General features: G+C 44.2%; 1 protein-coding gene across 1 annotated transcript in view; it reads left to right on the top strand.

Moving 5' to 3' along the window:
• Positions 1-14621, top strand: part of KCNU1 (potassium calcium-activated channel subfamily U member 1) — a 162313-nt gene that overhangs the window by 8320 nt on the left and 139372 nt on the right. Inside the window, exon 3 of the mRNA XM_060001141.1 lies at positions 968-1082. The gene's annotated coding sequence lies outside the window, so the exon portion shown is untranslated. The remainder of the gene's footprint in view (positions 1-967; positions 1083-14621) is intronic.

The following is a 14621-nucleotide window of genomic DNA, read 5'->3' as shown; positions in this document are numbered from 1 at the left end:
TATATATGACACAAATATGGCAAAATGTTGACAATTGTTTGATTTAGGTGGTGAGATATGGAGGATGCTTGTACCGTTCTTCTTGCTTTTAAATGTGTTTAATATTGTTAGAAATAAAATGCTTAGGGACTTCCCTGGCGGTCCAGTGGTTAAGACCTCACCTTCCAACTCGGGGGGTACAGGCTCGATCACTGGTCGGGGAGCCAAGATCCCACACGCCTCGCAGCCGAGAATACAAAACAGAAAACAGAAGCAATAGTGCAACAAATTCAACAAAGACTTTAAAAATGTGCCACATCAAAAACAAAATCTTTAAAAAAACATGCTTAAAATTCAAGAGGTTTCCTAAGTTGGGTGGGACAAGATTAAAGAGGATTTGGAAAAACCCCTCAGAAGAGCGTAGACTGTGGTGGAAATAAACAGGGAGCTGAAGTAGCTAAGCAAAGTTCATTGTGGTTCAAACGCTCCCCACTTCCTGTAACCTCGCAGTCACGTCTCTCTAGCATGTGTGTGTCTGATGGTTGTAAGCGGGGTGCTGAAGTTTTTCTTCCCAGTAGATGATAAGGAGCTTGAATATAGCAACATGATACTCCTTGTAGCACCTACACATTCAGGTACTGCAATGATTGTAAGTCACCAAGAGACTCATGAAAACTGCAAGAGGGAGATGCTAGATTACCAAAAAGAAAATGCTATACTCCTCCACTCCGACCTTTATCCATGCCTCTTTGCAGTGTGACTTTACAGGACTTCCAGCAAGCGGCAGAACCTATTCCTCAGTCTTTGCATCTGGACTGTACTTGCTTTGACCACAGAACATGGCAGGAATGATGCCGTACCAGTTCTGGGCTTACTTCTCAAGAGGCCCTGCATGCCTCCTTCTCTCCCAGAACCCTCCCAGCCACCGTGTGAACTGACAGAGGCTGGCCTGCTGTGTATTAATAGATAGTTTCTCTGTTGTCCCCAGTACCTCGGCTAAGAAGCAGCCAACCCTCAGAAGCAGAGCCTGCTCACTGGCCAGAAGCTGACCACAGGTGCATTCAGGAACCGAACTGAGTACAGAAGTGCTGATGCGCAGAACTGTAAGCTAAATAAATGTTCGTTGTTTTAAGTTACTCTATTTGGGGTGCTGTTTTGCACAGAGAAAGATAAGTGATGCGAGGGAAGAAGGGGAAGAATAAGAAAAAGAAGAGAGGAGGAGGCAGGAAGGGAGAAGAGAGGACCTGGACATATGGATGACTTTCTCCACGCAGCCCTGAACCCTGTATTTTATGTAATCAGGGTTGCTGCTGCATTGGCAGCATTCAGCAGAGTCACAAAAGTTGTGTTGCATTCCTCCTGTTTCATCAAACTTGAGATTTGAAATATTCATGCAGATAAAAGAACACATTACACTTCAGGAGAATTTCTTCAATTGCCATTAGCTCAGAAGCAGCATCTGGCTTCCAGCAATGGGTAGGTACTTAGTCTCACCGAACAGTTTTTCCTTCGATTAAGCCCACGTACCAGAACATGATTGCTTTCCTGTGTCTGTTAGGATACTGATGCTTTACTTTTTCAAGGCTGTTGATAGAGGTTTGAGTGAGGTGGTGTTTTGTAAAGACATTGACCAGATTCCTGAATCCACAGGAATTCTGGACTCTGATCAGAAGCCTCTAATTTCCTTTTATCCTCTCCTCCTTACACCTCCTCCGCGTGTAACAAATATGTACATCAGGAAACATGTGGGACATTAGCCAGTGAAAGCTACGATAAAGACCTGAAAAGTATTGAGTTTATCACAGTTTATAATTATCTATTTGATCTACCATCGGAATGTCAGTGTTCTATCTTGATGCTATGCAAAGACCTCAAAGAATATCTATGGACAGAGGAGCTTAAAGAAAAAAGTAGAAGAGGTAAAGTTAGAGAAATATCAAACCGAATAATCACTCAATTGCTTACCTCCCTGCTGAGGGTTTTGAAAATTTACAGGAAGCTTGGGTAACTAAGAAGCAGAGGTGCTTGTGTTATCAGAGAATAGATTGGAGAAAACAGAGGAGACCTGGGACAGAGACAGCTGCTTTTGCTTCTGTAATTTTGGCTTCAGCCATCTTTCTTTTAGATCTTGATCTTTTCATTCAGTGGACTCCTCTAGCAGAGCAAAAAAACATTACTAATGCCAATAAATTTCATTTCATTTATCAGTATTCCTGGACCTGTTAAGCAGTCACGTCAATGCACTTCCATGCCCCTCCCATCCCTCCCTCACTCCAGGGTAAGAAGGGCTGGAGGAGACCAATGGTTCCCAACACGTTTGTGCAATGGAATTGCTCTAGATGTTTTAAAACATATAGATGTCCAGCTAGATGGACATCTCTGAGGGCAGGAGCCTGGTCACCTAAATTCAGAAAACTCCCCCAGTTAATTTTGCTGCAGCCATCCAAGTGCTGGTTCATGACCAGATTTTTGGAAACCACTGGACAAAATGAAATTATGGCCAAGAGTCTACGATAAGGTATTTGTAGAGCTTTTGGTAGATTGATTTCCGTAGCATTAGTTTGGGCACTTACGTGAATATGCCATTTGAGTGAGGTTCTAAAGCAGAGAATACAAGCATAAATACCTACAGAATGAAGTGGGTAAGTGGAAAGTATAAAAACCTGGAGACCGACGTCCCCTCTAAAAGTCATAGCCTATTCCTGCCATCTAGGAATGACGGTGCATTTTTCTAAGACATCCAGAAATCCGGATATTTTAAAGTGAAATTTCTTGATTTAAAAAGGTTAAGAACTTACTTTTTAAAGCTTAAAACACTGCCTTTGGGCCCAACTTGATATTTCTCTGGGCTTGAACATAACCACCCTATGAGCTTCCTTAGGGTATCTGCAGATGCGATGTTGCCTTTGCAGGTGTCTACTCTACTAAAAGTTCTGAAGTATTCCAAGTATCAGAAGACTTTAAGGACAACAAGGAAATTACAGCAGATTGAATGATGACTAATCTTTACAAAATAGAATTTTTTCACCTTGGTATGCATTAGTGAAATATAACCTCATTCTAAAGACAGACTGATGGGATTCCGAAACATGGCTCTCCCCACACATAAACGCAAGCATGAGGACTTATTTCTCTTTCAGTGTCTGTTTGTGTGAGTTTATGTACATGGCTTGTTTGTTTTTGGCTGGAGGAAGTCATGTTATACAGAGGCATCGGGTGTAAAAAGGTAATGGAACAATGGCTCCCACCCTCAAGTGTTTTCTGAGCTGCAGTTTTTCAGTTCTCATGGAGAATGGTGTTAAAAACCACAGATAAAATCACTATTTCCTTGAGAGATCTTGTGAGGTTCTGAGCCCGGAAAGCACCCAGGTGAGAACGTCTACACAGTCAGGAAGATGGTCATTCCCTCTGTTGCTTTCCGGGTTATCACATGGGTCTAGCGCTTGGAGGACTCAAGGACAATACAGCTTCATTTGGCATCTCAGGGATGTGGAAGCTCTTAGTAGCTTGGGTCAGGGGTTCAGCATCTTACAAAGGATGGCACTGAAAGTGACAAATGACCTATTTTGAGACATTTGGAAGCAGGCACCATCCACAAGGAGACAGAGTTGACATAAGCCAACTCATTCCTGCGAATCAGTGAAACCATCCAGGGAATAACCAGAAAATTGACCCCTGCCCACTGTAAACCCGCCACCATCACCATCTGTGGCCCTACTGAATGCATTATTCACCCTAATGATATTTTTATTAAGGCTGACCTAGGCTAATCCGCTATTCAAGTTGTTAGGTTCTTTTCGGTGAATATTGGTTGCCTCTGGTGATGAGTGATGGTTGGAGCCATTTGTTTCCTCTGCAATGTTATTGCCAGATATTATGTTTTAAAGAAAGCAAAAACCGTACCTAAGTACCAGTATCGATTGGTGAGCAGGCATCCAGACATGTGAATGATGAGGTCTTGCAAGTCAGGTGAAGTCCCCACTCTCCATCCTTTCCCCCTGTTCTCTAGGCGCTCCACGAGTCTCTAGAACTAAAGGCTCATCCAGCCACAGCAAGTACTCTGATGGCAGAAACAGCTATGTTCCTAGTTTGAGTAGAGCAAAGAATTCCCTCTCAAGTGGGGAACTCTGGAATGAGTGGAGTTCTAAACCTAGGATACTACTCAAAAAATGGGCTGCTGGGATTGTCAGAGTGTTAATTCTGCAAGTGTAGATTCTTCTGTACACATCTTTCCGCCTGACACATACTGACACTATGCATTTCTCCAGTGACATAATTTAATCTCCTGTACATTAATTAATAAACCCTCCAGTGCCAAATCAGACTGATATGTGTAAGGGGAACTATACAATGAGGTTTTCAGATTCTAACCAACCAGGTCTGATATATTCTGAAATGCAAGTTACCGAGCAGCTTAGTTCACACGTTTTGTGACCGTTCCTGCACTCTAGAGCAATGTTAATTTAGATATGCACACACACCTTACACTGCCAAACTGAAGCACTTCAAATACATTTTAGAAAATAGAGTAATATTCCAAGGAACTCACTTTTCGGTGAATTCACTTTACAGTGAAAGAATGCAAGCCCTTGGGATTCACTGATCTTACCCTCCAATCCAACATCTAGAAGCAGCTAGTTCTTTTTTTTTTTGTTTTGCGGTACGCGGGCCTCTCACTGTTGTGGCCTCTCCCGTTGCGGAGCACAGGCTCCGGACGTGCAGGCTCAGCAGCCACGGCTCACGGGCCCAGCCGCTCCACGGCACGTGGGATCTTCCCAGACCAGGGCACGAACCCGCGTCCCGTGCATCGGCAGGCGGACTCTCAACCACTGCGCCACCAGGGAAGCCCTAGAAGCAGCTCGTTCTATAAGTCAGTAAAGTGCCTTGTTAGGACCCAGTGTTAACTAGGGGAAAACACCAAGCAAGATAGGGGTGTTGTACACAGAACTGGAGCAACCAGAAATGGGGCTCTTGCTCCCTGAAGGCACAAGTGTGGGATCCGAGAGGTCAGAGTGAAAGGATCCCCTCTGCGTTTTGCACACACAGTAACCATCTCACAGATTTCATCTTGTGCAGTAGCACAACGTGTTAATCAACACCCGTGCTCTTGATCGGTATTCCTATATCACAGACAGTTCTTTTTGTTTAGTCAGTTGCTGGAAAACCTCAGGGTAGCCAGGTGTGTTACAGCTTCAGATTCAGTGGGACCATTGCTGAGTCTTTTAGTGGAAGCACTGTTCTCCTGAAATATTGAAACCATAGGAGCCCAGGGTCTGTCTTGATATTGCATAACAAAAGGGTGGTATGTAGCAGTAATAACACTTTCGTCCTGATTATAATTTGAATCTCCTTTCAATATTTGGGGAATTTCTCATATTATGAGTGGAAGAGACGCAGAGCCTACCTGTCGTTCTAGCAGCTCAGGTACTCCCTTTCCATGCCCCCTTTGTAGTTAGCGCATGGGCACATGATCGCAAAGCCAGTAACAAGCACTCACTCTGGAACTTGAAGAAGAAACTGGTAAAGCAAAAAATCAAGACAGGAGGGAACTTCTCTGAAAGTGGATGTGGGATGCATCCAGTTTCCAAGAGCGCCAACATCTGAAATGCCAACAACAACATTCAGTTGAAGGTCCTGACTGTTCTGACGTTTAGAGCTCACATCCGTGTCCTGCTGCTGTGTAACACGTTACAGCCATCTTAGCACCTTAAAACAATGCAAATCTATTCTCCTTACAGTTCTGTGGGTCAGAAGTCTGGGTAGACTTGACTGATTGCTTCACTCTGGGTCTCATGAGAAGGAAATCAAGGTGGTGTCCCGCCTGAGGCCTGATCTGGAGGCTCCGAGGGAGAATCCGGGTATGGGAATGGCCCTGCCATGCGCTCTGCTGACCCTGCAGGTTTCCACGTAGACCAGGCAGGCAGAGGCTTGAACCACAGGTCACCTGAGCCTTGGCAGAATGCCTGGGATCCTCCCAGAGCAGGAGAGCACGGGAGGGTCGTAGGGAGCTTCTGTGAGGTCATCTCCCCCGGACCTGTCTCCCCATGAGACGTTTCCTCAGCACCTCCCGGGTTATGGTGAGGTTTGGGGCTTTCTTCCCTGTCCCTTGCCCCCATCAGAATAGATTTGTAGGATATAAAGCTGCTGAGCTGTCGCCTGGAATTGGATCGTCAGCAACGAGATGTTGCACAGTTGGCGTTAGAGTCACCCGGCCCCTTTTGCTTTAGTGTCATCTTTCTGGTGTGTGGGACGAGGACGGTAGGCAGCCGGAGCCTTTGGCTAGTCTTCCCACGTGCTGCTTATGTAAGTAATAAACTGTCTGAATCCAGAAGTGGCTCACTGTAACTTTGCCAGGCGAAGCAGTCGGGTCTTGGTCTTGGCCTTGCCTTTTCTTGGGTGTGATTGATGGTCCACTTCTCAGGCTCGTCAGGTTGTTAGCAGAATTCAGTTCCTTGTAGTAGTAGGTTGAGACCCCATGTTTTGGCCAGCTGTCATCCGGGACCCCCTCTCAGCTCCTCAAGGCCACGTGCGCTCCTCACCGCATTGCTGCCTCCGATGGTGTAGAGTCTTACTCGTGCTTCCAGTCTCTGTGACTCTTCCCTGTGCCGTATCTCTTCTGCCTCCAGTCAGAAAAGTTCTGTACTTCAGGGCTCATGTGATGAGTTGGGACCCACCTGGATAAAATGAGGTCGTCTCTTTACCTTAAGAGTCCATTACCTTAAATACATCTGCAGAGCACCTTGTGCCATGTGAAGTAGCATATCTGTAGGTCCTGGGGACTGGGATGTGGACATCTTTGGGGTTCCATTTTGCCGACCACAGTTGGCCATGATGTTGGTTTCCCAACAGACCAGATTTGTGGTGCTGTTTGGACTGTTGCTTTGGCTGTGTGGTCCACAGGCTTACTTGTCCAGCGTTCTCAGCTACTCAAGCTACTGGGAGTAGCTAATATTCTTATATAAATTTATTTTCTTTTTGTCAGAGTCGTTTTCTGTTTCTTGCAACTAAAACTCAAACTGATAAAGATGCACGTGATCTTCAGCACTGTTGACGAGTATTGGATGAAATTTCTTGGGACTTAAAATTCTTTTCCAAATTATTGCAGCTCCTAGTCTGGCTTACAGATAACTTCTTTGCAACTCTTTGGTGGAAATAACAGCTTCCATGTCCTTTTGTTTGTTGAGACAGTTTCACTTAAGACTTGTGGTATCCATGTCTGTAACTCTAGCTTATAAAATAATTCCGGTATTCATGATTGTCTATTAGAATAGAAAATGACTGAGAAAATACATACCCAGAGACCAGCACCTTGCTTCTCAATCCCAAGGAGAATCTTCCAACCTGCTCCCGCTCCCTCAGTCCTAGCCCATCATGACTGTGCTACAGACATCACCTGGAGTTGCAGAGAACAGTCCCTCCACATCATTCAGTTAATTTCTTGGGACTATAGCTGGAAATAAGTGCTCCCCTTCCTTTAGGAGAGCACCAACGATAATCCCACAGCACCCTGCTTCCCCGCTTATTTAAGCACCATCTGTACTCTGATCTTGTTACTGCCATCTCCACTCTCATCCTCTTCCTGTTTGGGACGTCTCATCATCTGGTACGTTCCCCATACCTCCCTGCCCCTGCAAAGCCTCTGCTGTGCACCTTGGATCCCTCTTTCTGGAAACAGTAAACCTTCCTCTAACTCTTGACCTTTACTGAAATCTGTCTCTCTCTAGAGAACTCTATTTCTCCCACATTTACTGAGTCAGAGGCCTCTTATCTCCCTCTCATCCCCGACCCTGCAGGGCAGCGGGGCAGTGTGAGTGTCCTTCCCACTGCCTCTTCCACACCACTCCTCCCTCCTTCCGCACGATCCCAGCCCCTCTGATACTCAGGCCATCAGCACAGACCAGAGGTGCCACCCGTCCTGACTGCTGCCCACCCGTCCTGACTGCTGCCCACCCGTCCTGACTGCTGCCCACCCGTCCTGACTGCTGTCCACCCGTCCTGACTGCTGCCCACCTGTCCTGACTGCTGCCCACCCGTCCTGACTGCTGTCCCCCTACAGACCTCTTGCTCTTTCTCATTCCTTCACTGAGGTGACTCTTGTGGCCTCTGCTCAGACGCCCTCTTCTTAGAGGAGCTTTCTAGGATCACCCCATCTGAAGTCAATCTACTTCCTCCCCATTTCTCCTCTAACTTATCACCTTGCTCCTTTCCTTCGTAGCATTTATATTGTAAAACTGATTATGATTTATTTTTCATTCATTTAGTGTGTGGTTCTCTTGCTAGAATAAATCAGAGTTTTTGTCTACTTATTTCACAGTTGTATCCTCGATACCCAAAACAGTATCTGACACTTGAAGTAAAATTGCCTACCTGAAATTGGGTTAAAATAGCTATACACAAACTTCATAGTTATGTGAAGCTCTACCTCGGTATTTTATCTGAGAAGCCAATTTTCTATACTATTCATAGACTAATAGGCTTCCTCCTCACTCATCTGCAGTGTTTTCTCTATTACACATTACATGCTTACATAAGGTCTATTTTACGATTTTCTGCTCTGTCGCTTAGATGCATATGCCTGATAGTTTCACCAAAGCCAATCCATTTTAATCACTGTGAATTGATAAATCTTGCAGTAAATGAGAGGGGCAAGTTATTACTTTTTCCCTTTTAAGCTTTTCATAGAAAAGCTTTTCCAGATGAACACTAGAGTTCAGATTTGGGGGCACCTTCAAGGTAGAATGAAACGGAACAAATCATGAAGGAAAAGACAATCCTAAATTTGTTTATGTAAAAATATGAACTCTGTACACTGGGAAACGTCAGTAATGAACTTGGGAAAAGTATTTGCAGGATACGTAGCAGTAAATGGGTCGGGGTCAGACTGATGCTGTGATTCCTCATGACGTCGGGTTGTAGCACCCCCTCCAGTGCTCTGGAGGGAACAGCCTTCTGACAAGCCACCCAACTGCCACGGCACATTCAGGAGGGGAAGGGGGTGCTCCAGACTGCCTTGCACTTGGAGGGCTGTAGGAGCCAGTCTGAAAGAGAGAATGTGAATATTGAACATGCTTAAATGTGTCTGCAGATCTGACAGATGGACTGGACAGAAAGGGGAAAATTGTGGCGCATGTCTGGAAGGAAGTGCCAGAACCTAGAGATCAGTGGGGAGACGGGTTCCAAGGAAAGTGTGAAGGTGGCCTGGCCACCGCCTGCCACAGCACCACCTTCACACTTGGAGTCCCTGTACTGCCTGCGAAGGGGACACCAGCCTGCAAGGTAATTGAGGAATCCAACCACCCTGGTGTGGAAAACTCTTCCTAAGAGCTGGGTAAAAACAGAGAGGAACCTGTCAGCTGGCCGGCCAGAGAGAACAGCCCCGATGTTGGCTCGGGAATATGGAGAAAAGCATCAGGCTGGGTGTCAAGGACTTGGAGACAGAAAGAGCAGCCGTCACGGAAGTGTATGGATGTCTGATCTTTACGTGAGTTCCTCTCCTTCCCTCACCAGGTTCCTAAAGAATAATGTAGACCCCAGAAGTGCTTGAGTAAAGGGGGAGGTGCTGAACATTAAGACTTGTGGAATTGCAGAAAATCTGTAATCACTGGTAGGTGAGACCAGGACATCTACGGATTACCAACAAAAGAGACAAAGGGTTAATAATATCATTAATATAAAAGGTATTCCTGGACTTCCCTGGTGCTCCATTGAGTAAGACTCCGCGCTCCCAATGCAGGGGGCCCGGGTTTGATCCCTGGTCGGGGAACCAGATCCCACATGCATGCCGCAACTAGGAAGTCCACCTGCCATGACTAGAGGATCCTGCGTGCCGCAACTAAGGGTCCTGCGCACCACAATGAAGATCCCACGTGCCACGACGGAGACCTGGCCCGGCCAAAATTAATTAATTAAAGAAAAAAGATATTCCTAACACTGAAACAAAGACAAGACTGTCTTTCCAAAGGAAAAAAGTCAATGAATATCAACAGATAATTTATTAGTGAATAAAGGAAACCAGAATATGTCACCCCAAAATATGCCTCTGTGACATAAAAATTATTTTGAGCTGAAGGCAGTTAAGCAGTAGACACAGAAAAAGCTCCCCCCACTTTTTTTTTTGCCTAAAGGAAGGATATAAATTCTCCTTTACTGGACACAGACTCTTACCAGCCCAGAGATGGCACCAGTGGACTCTTCAAACAAACCTTTGTTAAGCCCTTAGCTTCCTAGTTACTTCTCCACCGTTTACTACCTCTAGTCCAAACCCTTTTGTCTTGTCATTTCTTTGCAAATGTATTGATTCTTTGTCTAAAAGGCATAAAAGCTTCCTGCTTTGGTCACTTCTTTGGGTCCCTTCCTCTCTCCTGAAGGCTCCCTTGTGCATGTAAAAATTCAATAAAATCTGTGTGCTTTTCTCTGAACATCTTTGTCAGTTTAATTTTCAGACCCAGTCAGGGACCATAAGAAGGTTGAGGAAAAACATTTTTCTGCCCTGCATGAAGAACTGTGACTTACAGATGCACGTGTACAAACCTTCAATTTAAAAATGAAACAAGAAATAAAAATTAAAATGATAAGATACAATAAATTATCAACTGAACAGACACATGAAAAATGTTAACTACAACAATGTGGGTGGAAGAGAGAAGACCCAGGAGCTCCAGTGGGAATATAAATGACAGCTTTCTAAGAAAAGGTTTGACAATAAATATCAAACATTTTAAAAATGCTCATGTTTGACATAGTAATTTCATTTTTTAGGATTCAATCCAAGGAAGTCACTCGAGTAGGGGACAGATATATACAAAGATAGTTATTGCAGCGTTTTTATAATGAAAAACATTGAAAACCTAAATACCTAGGAAGTGGCTAAATAATTAATATAATACGTGTTACACAGTCATTGAAACATGTTTTAAAGTAATTTCAGTGACATGGAAAATATTCACTATCTAATGTACAGTTGAAGGAGAAAAAATAAAAAGATGCACAACTGTATATAGTATGATTATCTATGAGCCATAAAATCACTGAACTGTATCTCAGGCATCACCCAGGCCCCTGCAGTCACTTTATGGATAAAGAAGTGTAGGTTCAAAAAAAGAAATTAAGAATCAAAGAGGATAAATGACTTCCCCAAAGTCACAGAGTTAGCCAGGAGCAGACCAGGATCAGAATTCTAGCCCTAATTTCGGAAACTCCCCATTATAGTTCCTGGAGTTCGATCACATAAATTTCCTGACTCATGCCATGCCTTTTTAGGGGTTTCCAACCTCCCACCTGCATCAGCACATTTCTGTCTTTTCATCAGCATTACCCTTATCAACCTGTTAGGACTTGAGTACTTCAAACTCTCTTGTCTCCAAATCCATAGCTGACAGCGTACAGGGAGTTCTTTTTTAACTGCTTTGCATCCTCTCTTCTCTAAATTTTTTTGTTCTTATCTGTACCATATCATCAATAATTTAAGAAATACGCATTCCTGTGGGAAAAGGCCTTCTCAAGTCCACAAATTTGAAAATACCACCGTTATCAATCGTTCTCTCCATAAAATGCCATGATGTATAACTTAAAATTTTAAGTGACTCCCTTAGACAATTAATGATTCTATAACTTCAGTACTAAAGTCCTTTATACAGCTATTCAAATTAATCCTGGTGGAAGCAATTGCAAAATAGTTTCACTGATGGCCTACTCTTGCCTCTTTGTGGAATACATCATAGTTCTGAGCTGAACTCACCATCTGGCTCCTTAATATTATTTTCTGGCTGAGAAACATAACCCTTGGAGCAGCTTAACTTTTACCCCAAACTTAGTTGATTTTCTCTCAAGGTAGTTTTTCAAAAGATCTAAAATTATCGGGGTTTTTTGGTCTTGTTTTACTTTTTTTTGTTTGTTTTTGTTTTACTTTTTAAACTTAATCATGAGCTGTAGTGAATAGGTAGTTGCCAAGCAGACAACAGAGTTGAGTCAAAGATTAGATACAGGGGAGCCTAGTAAGCTCACCCACCAAGAGACTTGGCATTTTAGCCAATTCTAGATTGTCAAGTTCAAATTCACGAGGCCTGCAAAATTACTAGTGACTACTGCATGTTCCCCAGTAATTGAAATCTTAAATATTATTCACAAAGGCCAAGAATCCATTGTTTTGTTTTCTTATGGTTCTTGATTCCCAGTAAGATACTTTATCTATAGTCTTTTTAAGTTATTGTTATCCAGGACCATCTTATTCCCCTTCCAGATAGCTTAGATAGAAGTCAGTGTCTTTGGGATCTCACCATTTTCCAGCCTCTCCATTACAGTAGTCCTGGATGATGGGTGTTCTGATACCTAATTTACTCAAGGATGCCAGTTACCTTGTCTGAGATCATAGACCTAGTCAGGGGTAGAAGCCCCGACCTTTAGGTCCCAAAGCATGTGTTCTTTCCTTTAAACTATGTCTCCTCTTAATTTCAGTGCTCGATTCTATAAAAGAGAAATGAGATTTACAGATAAGTTTCTAAAAAAGAGGTCAGAGGGTAAGGGGGGATTCATCATTTTTAAAGCATCCCAGATGATAATAGTATACAGACAGAGCTGAGAACCAAGCTTCCCGAGTGGTCTGGGTCCGCTTACCTTGTTTCTGCTCCCTCTCCCCTCTGCGTACATGTTCATTCTTGCATTTCATGACATGTTCTCATCTGTTTCCTTCATCCTCTAAGTTCTTCCCGCTCCTGCTTAAAAATCTTATCCGGTCTCATGTCCCTCTTTAGGGCTGCACCTCCGAGGTTCTAATTAAGTACTAAAAGCCTCTTCATAGTTTCTCACTGTTTTTTCCTTTGCTGCACAGCAATCTCCTCCACTAAACTCATCTTTTTTTTTTTTTTTTTTTTTGCCGTACGCGGGCCTCCCACTGCGTGGCCTCTCCCGTCGCGTAGCACAGGCTCCGGACACGCAGGTTCAGCAGCCATGGCTCACGGGCCCAGCCGCTCCGCGGCATGTGGGATCTTCCCGGACCGGGGCACGAACCCGTGTCGCCTGCATCGGCAGGCAGACTCTCAACCACTGCGCCACCAGGGAAGCCTAAACTCACCTTTTGAAGCGTGAACAGTTTCTGCAAGATGCAGTGGAGGAGGCAAAAGAAGATCTGTAAATCTCAGCTGATTTTTTTTTTCATTTATCAAAATGAAATGAATACGCAAGAAGTAAATGCCTACTGCTAGCCTGACCCTAAACAAGGAACTTGCACCTTCAAAGTATATAATTCCAGCTACAAGCTTCAAGTACTCAATGGCAGGTGATGTATTGTAGGTTTATATGCCCTGCCCGGTACATTTCAGCGCACTGGGGCTTTTTCCCTGTTCTGAACAGTTTCCAGCGTTGAGACCTCAAATTGAATTATTTCTACATGACCTGGGCCAGCCGCCCAGCGTCCTCGCCTTCCTGTCTCCCAGGAGGTGGCCATGCCATTAAAGCATCACACCATCCTAGTCTGACTTCTCCTTAGAAGAGCTGTCCTCCGTGCAGGCTGCAAAATGCTGCTAATTAGGTGTGACTGGCCTCTCCCTTTCAGTGTGCCTTACGTTCCCTTTTCTCCAACCCCCATCCACTTCTTTCCTCCTTAGACTGAAGAGCTCCCCTTAGATACAACATGATTTAGAAATCAGAGCGGTGGAGGCAGTCAGGATAGTTACATATTACATAAGGCCATTAAAGATCCTTCATTCACATCGAGTGCCCCTTTGTAGTGAACGGTGAAGCCGGGGGGGGGGGGGGGGGGGGGGGGGGGGGGGGTAGGTTTTAACCTCTCTGCAGGGAAGCAGCCTCAGAAGCTGAAGATTTCCCCGCCCAGGATAAAGGCAGCAGCCTGTATGTAACAGACCAGTCTGTAAGGCAGCATTGCTTAACAGTGATGCAGAGGGGGGATATGTTTGCTCAATCTTCTTAGGGTCCCTGGCTTGATCTGAAAATTAACTGACAAAGAGAAAAGCATACAAATTTCATTGAATTTCTACATGTAGATGAGAGAGTCTTCACAAGAAAATGAAGACCAAGAAAGTGACCAGAGCCAGAAGTTTTTATACCTTTTCGACAAGGAAATAGTAAATTTTTGAAGAATTGGAAAGACAAAGGGGTTTGGGCCAGGGGTAGTTAATGGTGAAGGAGTAACTAGGAAGGTGAAGGTTAGTTTAGCAAGGTTTGCTTATACAGGCTGCTTGGCCCTAAATTTTCTATCTCTGGTGTTAAGAAAGTCTTTCTGCCCTGTACAGGGAGGGTAGCTTTCACAGGGGAGTTTTATGACCTGTTTCAGGGAAGAAGGGTGACAAGGCAGGGAAGAGTGACCTTCTTGCTTCTGCCTGTTTTTTAAATTCCTTAAGATATTTAATACGCCAAGCTGCCATATTTGGGGGTGACCTGTCTTGAACCCTATCAGTGAGAACACAGATTCTGGAGTCAGCTGGACTGGGGACTGGGCTTTGAATCAACATCACCACTTGTTAGCTTCGAGACCTTGGGCAAATTGCTGAATTTCTCTGGACTTCAAATCTTTCATCTCTAAAGTAGGGGAATTTATATCTATCATACACAGTTGTGATGATTTAGTGAGACAGTCTGCATAAAGTGTTTAATATGGAGCCTATGTTCAAAAAATGACAGCTATTATT

Source organism: Delphinus delphis, chromosome 21, assembly GCF_949987515.2.
Source record: "Delphinus delphis chromosome 21, mDelDel1.2, whole genome shotgun sequence".
NCBI lineage: Eukaryota > Metazoa > Chordata > Mammalia > Artiodactyla > Delphinidae > Delphinus > Delphinus delphis.
This window is presented reverse-complemented; position numbering and strand designations above follow the sequence as displayed.